Source organism: Trichechus manatus, unplaced genomic scaffold (assembly GCF_000243295.1).
Source record: "Trichechus manatus latirostris isolate Lorelei unplaced genomic scaffold, TriManLat1.0 scaffold00108, whole genome shotgun sequence".
Lineage (NCBI taxonomy): Eukaryota > Metazoa > Chordata > Mammalia > Sirenia > Trichechidae > Trichechus > Trichechus manatus.
In genome coordinates this window covers 9,238,621-9,254,070 of record NW_004444044.1, presented here as the reverse complement: position 1 = coordinate 9,254,070, position 15,450 = coordinate 9,238,621, and the positions used below count along the sequence as shown (strand labels likewise).

General features: G+C 35.3%; 1 protein-coding gene across 5 annotated transcripts in view; it reads right to left on the bottom strand.

Moving 5' to 3' along the window:
* The window catches only part of EPHA5 (EPH receptor A5), a 433,113-nt gene that overhangs the window by 404,544 nt on the left and 13,119 nt on the right, over positions 1-15,450 (bottom strand). The window lies entirely within an intron of this gene.

The following is a 15,450-nucleotide window of genomic DNA, read 5'->3' as shown; positions in this document are numbered from 1 at the left end:
GGAAAAAAAGAAAGGCCTACAAAGAGAGCCCATGCTTTCTTTTCTTTTCTTTTTTCTTTTTTAAGTCTAGGTCTCGAGATTAAGCTACTGCCATAAAATTGTGTCTAAATGTATTTTATTTTGGAATGCTGTTATGAAACAATTAACAAATAGTTTACATTAACCAGCAATAAACTACTCCCAAGTTTGTAACACTTTTTTTGTGGTATTAACCAAAATCTGTAATCTAAATTGCAAGTTTAATAAAGAAAGAAATCTACACATGTTTAACCAAGCCAAGGAACTTATAGCAGCTTTCAGAGCTGTTGCTATATTTAAGGGTACAGTGCATTCCCCACAGATATCTTCTACTTAGATGAAACTATAGTTTAAAATGTGGTTAACACAGAACTGTTAGCTATATTTTTGAAAAGTAGACTTCAATTATGGATGGAAAACTTAAGATATTTGGAAATCCCCAGGTGGAAGTCTGAAGACTATCATGCAAAAGAAAGCCATGGCTGAGTATGTACACAAGCGTACATGCACTTGTGTGTGCACTCTCTTTCTCTCTCTCTCTCACACAAACACACACATACACACACACAGTGTTTATATTTCAACAGGTTCATCCACTTTCCTGGGGAAAATCAAACTAGCTTAAAGGGTGATGTCTAGTCAATATGATTTAGATCTGGATGAAAGATTATTTTCTTTCTAAGCTAGTGTGTATGAGCCAAATGTAGCTACTCAACTGAACTGAACTACATCAAATGAGCATGGCATTTAGATCCAAAAGGAAAGCAACTGGGTTATCCCTGGTAAGAGGTACTGAAATGTCCTTAAATTACATTCAGGAGCCAGTATCTCAAAATGCCACCAGGATGATAGTATCTGCAAGTGTAAGCCTTGGTACTAAAAATATAATAGTTGACGGATTATCATAGTAGTTTAATAAGAGATTGTAGATAAAAATCAGGATGACATGTTTCACTACAGCAAATTTCATTGAAATTGTCCACATGTTATATAAATTATATGCATTTCAATATTATTATCCATCATTTTATTTCACAATAGAACTCATCAATGAGAGACAAGTACAACATATGCAAGCATATGTATCTTGTAAATCAAGTTAACTGTCTATAATATTAGTAATATTAAGACATATCAACAACTGAAAATTTATAGAATAGAAATATCCTGAATATCCATATCCACATATCAAAGGAGCAGCTGATGAATTCGAACTACTGACCTTTGGTGAGCAGCCAAATGCTTAACCACTATATAGATATATAAATACACACATACATACGTAGTAAGATTGATAGCATTATAAATAAATGGAGATGCATATTCTTAAATATATATGTATTTCAATATACTTGCCTATTTTCCTCACTACATTCTGGGATCTTGATGAAAATGCATAACTATATAATGTTTGTACTATCCTCAGCTTTTCCCATCATATTAGCTTTAGGGAATCATAAAATAAATAAATAATTGAATTACAATTTTCTTAGGGAAAAGATAACCTAACTGAGAAACTATTGTTTAAAATAACAAAAAATAAAACAAACAAACAAGCCAAAAGTCTTCCACTATCCACTATCCTTGCAAACCCTGGCAGTCACGTCACTAAATTTAATTTTTCAGTTAGATCCATACTCTTGTCTCTATTGTTGGCTTTTCTGGTTTCCATGGGAATAAGGCTGCATTAAACTTAAATGTCCTTGTCCTCATTTTAGTTTTTCTGGGACACTGGGGCTGTGTCTAGACATGACTAAATACCAAGGGAATGTAAAACCTAAATTGTTATGTTTATTCATCTTAATGATTCATTTGATTCACCTTTGATATTGAGCAGCAGCATATCTGTATAGACTAGATAAAGTAGAGCAAACCAGCAAACTAATGGAGCTCTACTGTGATGGCCGTCAGTTTGAATTTAACCCTGTGGTGGCAAACAGATGTGCATTGGAATTCTAGGATTTCATAAGCAGCCAACATGAGAAACACAGTGTTCCTAATAGACCTTTTAGCATTATGTGAATCTTGAAATATTCATTATTACCAACAGAATTCCAGATACCCTCTTAATGTTTTGTAATTCTCAGTTGAATTACCTTTAATGCTAAATTATGATTGTTATCTTTTTTTATGACTTGAAATATATGTACGTGTGAAAGAAAACGACCTTCAATTTTGGTTTGGCTATCAATACAACTTAATAGGAGTTATCAATATTGAAATATATAACAGAATAAGTGAAAATGACAACAATAGGAATACATATTTTCATACTTCTGGTGATTTAGTAATAGAGTGTTCCTCAGATAAATGGATTAGCAAATTTATAGGAATGTATATCATTTTCACTTACTATTTAAAATTTCTTTACTCCTGGAAATAGAAGACTTAATAAGATTCACAATGCAAAGAAGATATTTACATACACCTTTACTAAATTGAAAACTGAGAAAAAAGTAAAATTAGATGTTTTTGGTAATTACCTTGCAGATTACCATATTATAATCTTATCCACTAAATGCAGAGTAAAGTGTGCTTTGGTTTGATGCCTTGGAGAAAATAACTATAAAAAAATTACGTGTGTGAGTGTGTATGTATGTATGCACGTATGTACATATAATGCTTTTTTACACTTGCAATTATTACCTACTGTTTTAACTGTCTCAAATGCTCTTCTTCCTTTGCCAATTGCTAACTCTTCCTTTGTTCTTCAAAACATATTTCAGGAACTACCTTCCCCAGGAAGCCATGGCTGAATCCTCTTTTTTGAATCTAGGGTAAGTATTCTATTAGCAACCAATTTCTATCTATAAAATACTGATACATGAATTATATGGTTCCCTTAAAGGACAACCCACGTTTAACTCATGCCTATGCATCTACCCTGCATAATTGAATAATTCGCTATCTTATGAAGGAATCATACGGTCATTGGGCAGATCAGAAGAGGTGTGGCTGAATCAGCCACACCAGTGGTTCTCAGTATGGGCATTTGGCAAGGTCTAGAGATATGCATCTAGTGTGTAGAGTCCAGGGATGCTGCTAACTATTCTGCAATGCACAGAAAGTATGCACCCCTCCCACCCCCCACCCGCCAGCTGCACTACCACCACACACACAAAGCAAAGTATCATCTGGCTGAAAATGGCACTAGGGCCAAGGCTGAGAATTCCTGGCATATACTTATTGATGTTACTAGAAAAATCTCTACTTTCACACTCTTTGTATGGTGCATCAGGCATGATCTTCCTGAAAGAAAGTTAGCATATTTGGGGGGCATTCCTTGGCAACCAAATAATATTCGTATTTAAGGAAATAAAAATAGTAAAAATAATTTTACTCTCACATAGGAAAATAAAAAATAGAGTATTCTGACTACTCAATACCCTTAAATTATATTTCATGTAACCAATACAACTATTATTACTGATATTCTTTTTTATGTTCTAGTAATTCCTTAACATTCATGATCCTATGTTTGAAAAAGTGCCATGCCACTGATGTTATTAATGCTTCCCTTTTCCCCATTATTTCAGCTTGTTACATAGAAAACATAAGTTTAGACAAAAGAGGTATATAAATGTGAATTTTCAGAAGTTTATTTCCCAATTTCATTACTGAATTTATAAAAAGGGAGAATTTTGGCAGTTAAGTGGCACAGTCACTAAGTATCTTCTGTGCTACAACTACAGTAATTAAATTGTTCAAACAGTATATATGCTTGCTGTAAATTGTAATAAATACACAATAAGTATTGATCTTCATGGTACAACTTAATTAAAACTTGTCCGGGAGAAGACACTAATGAATATAATTAGAGGAAATGTTTGATACCACAGAGTTACTCTGGAAGACATTAATTAATATCAGAAATTTTGTGGAAAATTTTTTTTATTCTATTGTTTGTATGTTAAAATAAAACCACACCATTAAACTGAGAGACAGCCTTCAAGTTCATTTTCCCTCAGCCATTGTATAATTATGTTAAAGATTAGCATACTGGTTGTACTCTAATCAGTAATTAAGAAGACAGATTCTTCATGAGAAATAATTGTACAGGAGTCAATGGGTATTTAGTCTATTGCAAATTCCTAAAGTTAATATACAGGGGGGGAAATCTCACTAATATGTGAACTTTTTAATAAGTAAAAGTCACTTAACTGTCTTCCCAACCAAATAACAAATTAGAATAGAAACTAATTAAAAACAGTTTTAAGTATACTTTAATTTTATTATTACCCATTGCTGTCTAGTTGATGTAGACTCATAGCAACCCTGTAAAAAACAAACAAAAAAATACCCATTGCCGTGGAGTCGATTCTGACTCATAGGGACTCTACAGGACAGAATAGAGCTGCCCCATATGGTCTCCAAAGAGCAGCTGGTGGATTCGAACTAGCAGTCCTAGCTCTTAACCACTGAACCACCATAGCGACCCTACAGGACAGAGTAAAACTGCCCCACAGGATTTTCCAGGCTGTAATCTTTACGTAAGCAGACCGCCCAGCTGAACTTTCAGGTAGCAGCCGAGCACTTAAACACTCGCAGATAATTTTAATGCTTTCTTGAACAAACAGGGGAAAGCCAGTTCTAGTGGCACAGTGGTTAAGAGCTTGGCTGGTAACAAAAAGGTCAGTGGTTTGAACCTGCCAGCTGCTCTGTGGCGGAAAGATGTAGCAGTCTGCTTCCATAAAGATTTAAAGCCTTGTAAATCCTAAGGGGCAGTTCTGTAAGATGGCTATGAGTGGAATCGACTCAGCAGCATCAGGTTCGGCTTTTTATTTTATTTTATTTTTTGATTTACCATCAGAAAAGGCAGAAGGTTGCTAACTCCTTTTTTTTTTTTTTCTTAGATTTAAGGGGAACAAGAAGAGGATAGAATGAATAAAATAGAGTATGTAGAAGAAGATTCTTAAATCCTAAACCTCCCGTATTCTAACAATGACAGATTTATTTGACTTAATAATGCAAATATGTTCTGCAATTATAACTTTAAACATTCATAATTTGCTATGTGTCACTTTGGGTCCACTGCTTTCTTCTTAACATCCTGCTAACATTAGCCAAAAAAGTAGAAAAACATTTTAATTGGTTAATGTGTTTTGAGACTTTTAAGAGTCAAAAGACAGCTCAAGGATATTTGATGCCACTACTGTTAGTGGGTAAGGCCTTGAGAGAATGTGTGATCCTTGATGACGTGAAGGTGAAGGAGCGAGCCAGAAGGAGTATTGTTATTCTTACACTGTTACTTTTATTTTTCTGCAATTATCACATTAATAATCAAACACAATTATAACAGCAGTTGGATTTCCACCACAGTATAAACAGAGAATAATTTGGTTTCGTAGTAGTTCATATGGCATTCTTTCTCTCTAAAGGTATTGAATCAAAGTTCCATTGCATACAGTAGACTTTTGATGAATGCTTGCTTGTTGATTTACATTTAACAATATCAGAAATGCTACTGGATTCAATTACAGCACACACTTAACTAATCTATGGGAACAAATCCCAGATCTACAGCTGTCCAGCCTCTCTCCATGGTCCCATTCAGCACAGATATGATTTCTTGCTTCTAGGTGAAAGTTTACCAATTGACAACCGCCACAGGGAACAAGAACAGTTGACATAAAGAGTGCAGGGAAAGAGGGGCAGGTGTTTCCCATTGGAAAATTAAATTTGTAAATTTGGTAAAAATTATGTTATAGGTGTAAGTGTTATGTAGATTTCTGGTGTCTCCTGACTTGAAGGCGAGAATCCATAACCAACTGTAACACCACAGACAGTGAATGGGAAAGTATGCATTTTTTTCTCAATTCAGAGCAACCCATATATACAACATTTTTTGAAAGAAGAAATAATATGGGGGAAGGAGATTACTGAGTGCTTTTATGTGTGTGTCAGTTGTTCTACTAGGCTATTTATATATGTTGTTTCATTTAAACATCTCAACAAACCTATAGGCACTAACAGTTACCATCCTGTTCAGAGCTCCAAAAGGGAAATAAAGGAAGGACACATAAACCTATACCCGAGGCCTTTATGCCAGACCATGAGTGCTGCTCATTGTCTCCTGCAGCCAAATTCCCCCACTTAGGACCCGGACATAAGCCTCCCTTGCTTACAGCCACCTACATCCCTGGACATTCAAAAACCAAGAGCTAAACCCTAATCATGAATGAATATATCTTCTTTGTACATGAACCAGCACTTCTGAACACTGTTAGAGAAAAATCATTCAACCAAGGAGGTTGGATCCACTACAAGCTAACAGTAGCCTCAAATGGGCCCTTAACATTATCTGACAAATCTGCTATCTATGACTAAATGTTTTTTGCCCATTAACCACAAAGTATTTTGGAAAAATTTTGATTAAATATATTAACAAATAATCCCCACATTATCTTCCAACTTCTTAAATCAAATTATTGAATGTATTGTCTATACTTTTTTCTATTTCTTCACATCCTCTTCACTTCTAACCTAAGTCATTATCGACTATATTAAGGATGGAAAATGACTAATGTATTTGTTTTTTGTTGGTTTGTTCGTTGATTGGTTAATTGGTTGTAAAGGCAGTATTAGCACATACCCATAGTTAAGGATCCTTGCAGAAGAGTTCATGTATTTCCAAGGTTCTACTTAAAATGCTAATGACACCCTTAATCCATATATTTAGTCTATTTCTCACTCCTGAAATTCATATCAGTTTATAAAACTGCCTGCTTTTTATCAACACATATATGACATGCAGTAATCTCAAGTTCAGACTGTCCTAAAATGAACAAGGAAAAAAAAACTTCTTTCTGTGTTCCCTATTTCATACCATGGAACTAGTTGCTCAATCCAGAAAGCTTGTATTTCTTATCTTTAACCACCACATTAACCAAGTTCCACTGATTTTAACTATTTTCTATATATAAGTCCTGGTAGAGAGGCAACAATTTTTTCATAATTTTGCCATCAACAGTAGAATCATTTCTCTCCTTCATTTCAAGTCTTGCAATAGCATCTCATAGTCTCTAATATAAGACGATCCAGAGTTGATCTCGATTTTATTCTCCAGTTTCTTTCAGGATTTTTCCTCCCTCAATTTCCACAATTTAGGAAAGAATACTGAACTTGCTTCAGTTCCAATCATGCACTCCCACTTTGATTTCATTCTGTCCAGTGAGTCGTGTGAGCACTGGTGGCACAGTGGTTAGGAGCTTGGCTGCTAATCAAAAGGTTGACAGTTCAAATCCAGCAGCCTCTCCTTGGAAACCCTATAGGACAGTTCTACTCTGTCCTATAGGGTCGCTATGAGGCGGAATCCACTCGACCGCAACGGGTTTGTTTTGGGTTGATTTTAACCAGTCTAAATTTGAAAACTGCCTTTCTTACGACTTGCTTTAATATGGGAAAAATCAATTTTCTTGCTGCTTAATCCAGTGGGGAAATGATTTGCTATTATTTGCAGAGGAAGACATCCTAATACAACTGGTGAATGGCAGAGTTTGAGGCAACTCTGGTCTCTCATACCAGTCTTCTTTTTCCATCACGTCCTAATGTCTCCAAATTCTACTTACAGAATTCGAACAATATAATCAACTGAGTCACTTAACCTCCCAGATTATTTTACTGTGAAGAGACTACTGAAATAGGTGGCATTTGTTGTCCATATCCATCTTAATATATTATGATTAACTCTGACTGTGAAGAACAAACATTGCTGTTGTTTATTTGCTTAAAAATACTTTCATCTTATTTTCTTCTTGTTCGTTTTGTTTCAAAATATTTGCCATCACTATAAAGAAAGAAGTTTTAGTCATTACTCTTTAAAAATTCAACAGTAGAATGTTCATATCATCAAGCATACCACTATGAAGGAAGTGAAAATCAATCAGAAATGGATACTAAACATTTTGAACGGTCAATACACTATAAAACTGTAAACCCAGGGAAATGTCCAGGATGAATTTAGAATTAGTATCCACTGGTTAGTCCATGCAAGGTGTTTAGGTAAAGCTAAATTATGGGTAATGAGCAGTCTGCTACATTCATAGGACACATGGCATGAAAAGAGCAATACCATATGGTTTTCAGTGGCTAGCTTGTCAGGTGCAGTAACTAAACTTGTCAAATCTTACATATTATTTTTATTCTAAAATGAAAAGTCAGTATTAGATAACATAACAGGCTTTGGAATCTTCACATCACAGAATACTCTCATTGAGTATCTGCTTACCTCCATACCACCAAATTTACAGATGCTGTATAAAGCTATGCCTTTTAAAAATAAAATATTCTAAGTCCTCAACACCTGAGATAAATGTGCTTATTCACAATTCACTTGGAGAATGGTTCACTGCACAGCAGTTTTATGGCTTTGGTTTTGCTACTATGTGACTTTGTGGAAGTCATTTTACATTGATGGCCTCAATTATCTGTTGCAACAGTCATCGTGACTATTAAGGTTACAGCGTCTGTACTTAGCATGCATTATATCACTTAGCCCTAACAATGATTTTTTAATATAAATGTTATTTCTCGATTTTAAGGACAAGGAAATTGAAGTTGAAAAAAGCCAATGTCTAATAAGCACATCCAAAACAACCAAACCAATCCCATTGCCATCGAGTCAATTCCTACTCTTAGCCACCCAATAGGACAGAGTAGAACTGCCCCATAGAGTTTCCAAGGCTGTAAAACTTTATGGGAACAGCGCGCCACCTCTTTCTCCTGCAGAGCAGCTGGTGGGTTCAAGCTTCCAACCATTCTGGTAAACAGCCTATTGCTTAACAAGTGCTCCACCTAAACCCAAGTCTAACGCCAAAGCTCTTCCCTTGCTTCTATATTACACTTGCCCCAGTACTGAGTTTGCTGAATCCAAAGGTTTATTCCTTTGCAACTCTTAAATCCTATATATTAAAGAGTTTTATCAAATCAATGAATTGTGAATAGTATTCTAAAGTAGCCAGCATATACTATAATACTCCAGTAACACTATATATAATGTAAAAATCTTCAGATCCATTAATCTAAACAGAGTGTTATAGATTGAATTGTGTCACCCAAAAATGTGTATCAATTTGGCTAGTCCATGATTCCCAGTATTGTGTGATTGTCCACCATTTTGTCATCTGATGTGATTTTCCTATGTGATGTAAATCCTATCTCTATGATGTTAATGACGTGGGATTAGCAGCAGTTATGTTAATGAGGCTGGACTCAATCTACAAGATTAGGTTGTGCTTTAAGTCAATCTATTTTGAGATATAAAAAAGAGAAGCAAGCATACCACTAAGAAAGTAGTGCCAGGATAAGAGTGTATCCTTTGGACCTGGAGTCTCTGCAATGAAAAACTCCTAGTGTTGGGGAAGATTGATGACAAGGACATTCCTACAGGGCCAATAGAGAGAGAAGTCCTTCCCTTGGAGCTGATTCCCTAAATTTGGACTTCTATCATCCTCAACTGTGAGAGAATAAATTTTTGTTTGTTGAAGCCATCCACTGTATTAGTTCTGTTATAGCAGCACTAGATAATTAAGACACAGAGCAAACATTAGTTTTTCCTTGGGGATCAGAGTTCACGAACAAATTTCAGACAGGAAGTTCTACACTTCCAGAAAGCAGAAGGGTAAGCAATAAGGTAACGATGAACCTTCTTTTCTTAATTTTTTATTTTGTTTTGCATTATGTTTTAAATATGTTTATTGGAGCAAGCCAGTTATCACAGGAACATGCACTTGTCCAACCATAATTTGTCCTTAAATGTCAAAAGGCACATAAAAACTATTAGGATGAAATAGAAAATATATGCAAAGCTGATTCCTTGTTTTGAAAGAGTCCTTACCCCAGCCTCCAATTACCCTTAATGTTTGATTGAAATATACCAAACTGCAAGAACAATCTATATAATCATTAGTCTTCCATCCTTCAGGGTAAAACAGATGATGATTAGATCTAAACATGCACTAAGGCAGACAGAAACTTGCACATAATCACAGTCTGTATTTTAAGGTGATGTCATTTACCAAAAATGAGCAAACAACTGGGTGACGCAGAAGCCCTCTTTATAATATAAGACAGGATCAAAATTTTGCCAACAATTTAAGTACAATCTAAATAAGTCTTGTAGCTTAATTAAACTTTAATTCTATGTAAACCTTACATAATGATTTTTTCATTATTCTCTGAAATATGAAAAAAAAATATTACAAGAAAATTTTGGACACTGTTAGGTCAGTGAAAACAAAGCAATCCAGACAGAGGTACTAAGAAATATTGTGCCCAATACTTTTGGGTGGCCAGACATAAACATTTTAGTACCTAGCTCTAATTAGTCATATCAAAATAGCTAGCAGCATTCATGATAGCAGGAAAGCATTTTTTTGGTCAGTCTATTAAATACCATAATTCATATACCTTAACAGGGTATAAGATTAATGATCAGTAGCAAATTATTTTTGCCTAGTTAACCTAGTGCTTATAATCTATTTTTGGTCAAAATATAAGCACAGTAGTTGGCTATTTGTCCTTATAATCAGGTGGTTACAAAGGAAAAGGGGAAAAAAGGAAGTAAAAGCACCTATGCTTTTATGTGGTATTTCTACAAACACTGTTTTTTGCCTCTTAATTACTCAGATCCATTCTCTTTCCTTGGTATCAGAATCTCAGTTATGTTTGGAGTGGCTATGGGCCCACTGCTAGGCAATGAATCATGACTGGTCTTACAAATAATGATAATCATATTTCTATTATATTAGACTCCACTGACTCCAGTGGCCTTGTTACATAGGTGTGGCCAATGACAGGTAAACAGAAATCTGCTCACCAGTTTCTGGGAAAGTTTTGTTATCCTAGTTAAAAGAATTATGTAGTTGATATGGTTCTTGGCTCTTCTCTCTTTTTTCTTGCTCTGAAATTGATGTGATAGTTGAAGATACACCAACCTTCTTGCAATTGTGAGGCCAAGAAAATCACAATGATTCTAGCTTTTACATGATTAAGTCACTGAAACCTAACCTCTAGACATTACACTGAAACTTCTTTATCAAACAGGGAAAAAAAGAAAACTTCTGTTTTTTAAGCCATTCTTCCATAGTTTTTCTATTACTTGCAGGTCAATACAATTCTACCTGATACAGATAATATATACTCAGTCAAGGAAAAAATCCAGTTCATTGCCTTAACTTCTTTTCAAGTTCTACAGAATATAATACCTGCAATAAGGGTTCATTCACTCACTAAATATTTATTGTCTACTTAAGTACCAAGAACTGTTCCAAGCCCTAGGGATACATCAATGAGTAAAACAGGAAGTCCTAATTGCTCAATTTTCCAGTCGTATGCTCAACTTTCCAATTGTTTGGCCCTGAGAGTAGAAGCTCGCTTGGATTTATACTACCTGTGAAATAATCCTTTTATGTGCTGGCAGTCAGACTCTCTTAGGGTATAATTATCTGAGTTAGCATTTGGCACTTAGGGGTATGCATATAAATTCATTCAAAATAAGTTTAACATTATTTGAGACGGTAAAGAGGAGAGATTAACCAAAGTATACACTGAGGATCAATTCTGAAATCAATGATTATATCTGAAATCAATGATTATATCATCAAATATCAAACCATATCTAGAATTATTTTTTTCCATGTTCATACATGTTTTTACAACTCTCTAACATCTTGTATTTCTTTATGTTCCATACTGTTATCTGATAATGATCAGCAGCATCACCTTTAGTCTCAGAACTTTTTCCTTAGTGAGATTACTGAGAGGAAACATTTATATAGCACTTACTAAGTGTGTTAATCATATATTAAGTGCTTCACATATATTTAACTAAGTGTTTTTTGTTGTTATTGTTGGCTTGTTGGTTTAAGTATGTTTTCTACCTTCTGCATTAGAATCACTTGTAGTGCTTTTTAAAAATTTAAATCCATGGGCTCCTTCTAAAACCTACAAAATTATGATGCTAGATGGAGCATAGGATCCTGAATTTTAGAAAGACCTCCTTCTCCAAGTGATTCTTATGCTTACTTAATTTGAGTTAGACAACAGTAGAACTAAGCTACACCCTCATCAATGAGGCAAATCTTTCTACTGCACAACTGAGTCGTGTGGCAATGTCAACTGCCATTAAGAGTCTCTAAAAGCTAACATCTCAACACAAAGACAACAAAAATCCTCACAACTGGACCAATAAGCAACAGTATGATACATGGAGAAAAGACTGAAGTTGCCAAGAATTTCATTTCACTTGGATCCACAATCAACACATATGGAAGCGGCAGTCAAGAAATCAAATGACACATTGCATTAGGCAAATCTGCTGTGAAAGACCTCTTGGAGTGTTGAAAAGCAAAGCTATCACTTTAAGGACTAAGGTGCACCTACCCCAGCCATGATATATTCCATCACCTTCTATGCATGTGAAAGCTGGACAATGAATAAGGAAGACCTAAGAAGAATTGATGCCTTTGAATTATGGTGTCAGCGAAGAACAGTGAATGTACCATGGACTGACAAAAGAATGAAAAAATCCATCTTGGAAGAATACAGCCGGAGTGCTCCTTAGAAGCGAGGATGGTAAGACTTCATCTCACTCACTTTGGACATGTTATCAGGAAGAACCCATCCCTGGAGAAGGACATCATCCTCACTAAAGTAGGAAAAAAAAAAAAAAGTCGTCGAGTCGATTCCATCTCATAGCAACTCTATAGCAGACGGTCAGCGAAAAACCCTCAATGAGATGGATTTACACAGTGACTACAACAATGTGCTCGAGCATAGCAATGATTACGTGGATGGCACAGGACCGGGCAGTGTTTCGTTCTGTTGTACATAGAGTCTATGAGTCAAAATTGACTCAACAGCACCTAACAACAACAACAAAAACTAATTCTGGATCTTTGTGTTGCTATTGTCACAGACTGCCACCAGTCCATGAAACCCACTTTGAGGAGTTCTGTTCTAAGCAAGGATTCTTTAACAGTATAGTACCAGTACCAGTTGCCATCAAGTCAACTCCAAGTCATGGTGATCCCATGTGTGTCAGAATAAAACTGTGCTCCATAGGGTTTTCAATGGCTGATTTTTCAGAAGTAGATGAACAGGCCTTTCTTCTGAGGCACCTCTGGGTGGACTTGCACCTCCAACCTATAGGTTAGCAGACAAGCCCCTTAACCATTTGTACCACCCAAGCCAAAAAACTAAACCCATTGCCGTCGAGTTGATTCCAACTCAGGGACTCCAACTCAGAATTATCTGTGGATGTTCTAAAACTAGAGATTCTCAGGTTCTAAAAATATAGATATCCACAGCCTTGCTTTAATAAATTTTAATTCACTGCGTGTAGATGGAGCAGCCATAGTGTATTTAACAATGTTCTGAGGTTGGGTCTGATGAGCACCTCTGGATTAGGAATGCTTGGTTCAAAGCAATCTTTACCATGCATTATAATTTGCTTTTTTAGCTAGATTTTTAAAACATTACAGGCCAGGATCATATCACACTGATTTTCTATATAGCATTCTCTTTATATTTTAACACAGTTGCTTTCAAATTGATCTCACAGTAGATAAGCCTGGGGTTCTGAAGAGATTTCCCAGATGCACAAGCATGTGAAGGGAAGGAGGGGGCAAAACACAGCAAGGAAACCCACTAGCTCTGCTGTTAGCTAGCTGCTTTATGTGTTGAGCTTCCATAATATGTCTTTTGTTTGTTTGTTTGTTTTTGGAATGAGAATGTCTTCTGATTAGAAATAAAAGAGTTCGGAAACCACTGTTCTCATTATGGCCTTGGTTTTCAAAATGACTTATATAAGAACATATGAGATGAAAATCAGTTCTGCACATTTTGAAAATTTTCCAGAGTATTGTCCATGGCACCTTTCAATACCCAAACATGAACACCACTGTGACCAGCATCTTTCAAACCCCAGAGTCAGGAGAAAATGCTTTTCCTAATGACAGGTTTTCTACCAAGAAATAAGAGCTGTGTAACCAAAAGCTCATACTTAAGTTTTCTATTCAATTGTTTTAGCATTTTTCAGTGAGATTTTCTTGATAGGAGTTTTCCATGTTTTCTTATATAGTGCTTTTATTTATTATTCTTATGGTAATTGATTCTCTTATAAAAACAAGACTTTTTTTCCTTGAATTTTGGTATACATAAATAAAATATAAATCACATTAATTAATACTTTTAGATAAATGTAAAGTCTAATGTGCCAGCTGCCATCAAGTCAACGTTGACTCATGGCAACCTCATGTGTGTCAGAGTAGAACTGTGCTCCATAGAGTTTTCAGTGAATGATTTTTCAAAACATATCACCAGGCTTTTCTTCTGAGGCACGTGGAGGTGGACTGGAACCTCATAGCTGAGTGTGTTCACCATTTGCACCACCTAGGGATTTCCAATCGTAACTTTGTTATTCTTTTTAGTTGCCATCGAGTTGATTCCAACTCATGGCAACTCAAGGCAACTCAATGTGTGTCAGACTAGAACTGTTCCACAGGGTTTTCAAAACTATGAACTTTCAGAAGCAGATTGCAAGGGCTATCTTTGACTCTGGGTGTGTTTGAACTGCCAACCTTTTGTCTAGTAATCAAGCACTTAACTTTTTTCACTACCCAGGGAGTAGATGCAAAGAAAGGTTTCAGCTTCAAACATACCTGATTCCTATGCTGTTATCTTAGTTGTGTGACCTACTGCAAGTTACTTAACCTCTCCCAATTTCAATTTCCCATCAAGCAAAACTGGAATAATAATACCTATCTTACATGATTGTTTTGAGAATTAAAAGAGGTATGTGGCAATAATCTTTGTACAGTTATTACTATCCCTCCCATCTATAGCAAGATTAAGTTCAATGAATTCTTACAGCTTTGTAGAATCTAATATTAACCTTTTGGTATCTCTGATAAATTTTGCGTTATTTTAGAATAAATAAAAATATATTCGGGATAGATAGTAACATAACACCATGACAGAAAAGATACAGGGATCCATGAAACAATGTTGCTCCTATCTCCCAAAGTCTAAAAAGAACCCAAGTGAACTTCCATGATCAACAATATATACAGAAAAAAAAATAGAAGCTGAATCCACCCTGAGATTTTTCATAGGGAACTGAGGACACTAATAAAAACACTAATCAACCAAAATTTAAAAAAATCATTTATTATTACATTTTAAACGCTCTGCCCTATAAATCTAGTTTAATGCTATTTTATTCATATTGTCGATTGTATCCATTTTCCTGCTATTTTCCCTACAGAAGTAAGAATTCCTACCAAGTTATAAATCTAAAGTGCTTCATAAAGTAAGTGACAGTCAAAATAATCCAGGAAATCTAGAATAAATGAAAGAATACATCCATCCTCCTCCAAAAAACATAAACCATTATAAAACAGATGTTTTATATTGTTTTTCTAGAGGTTAAAA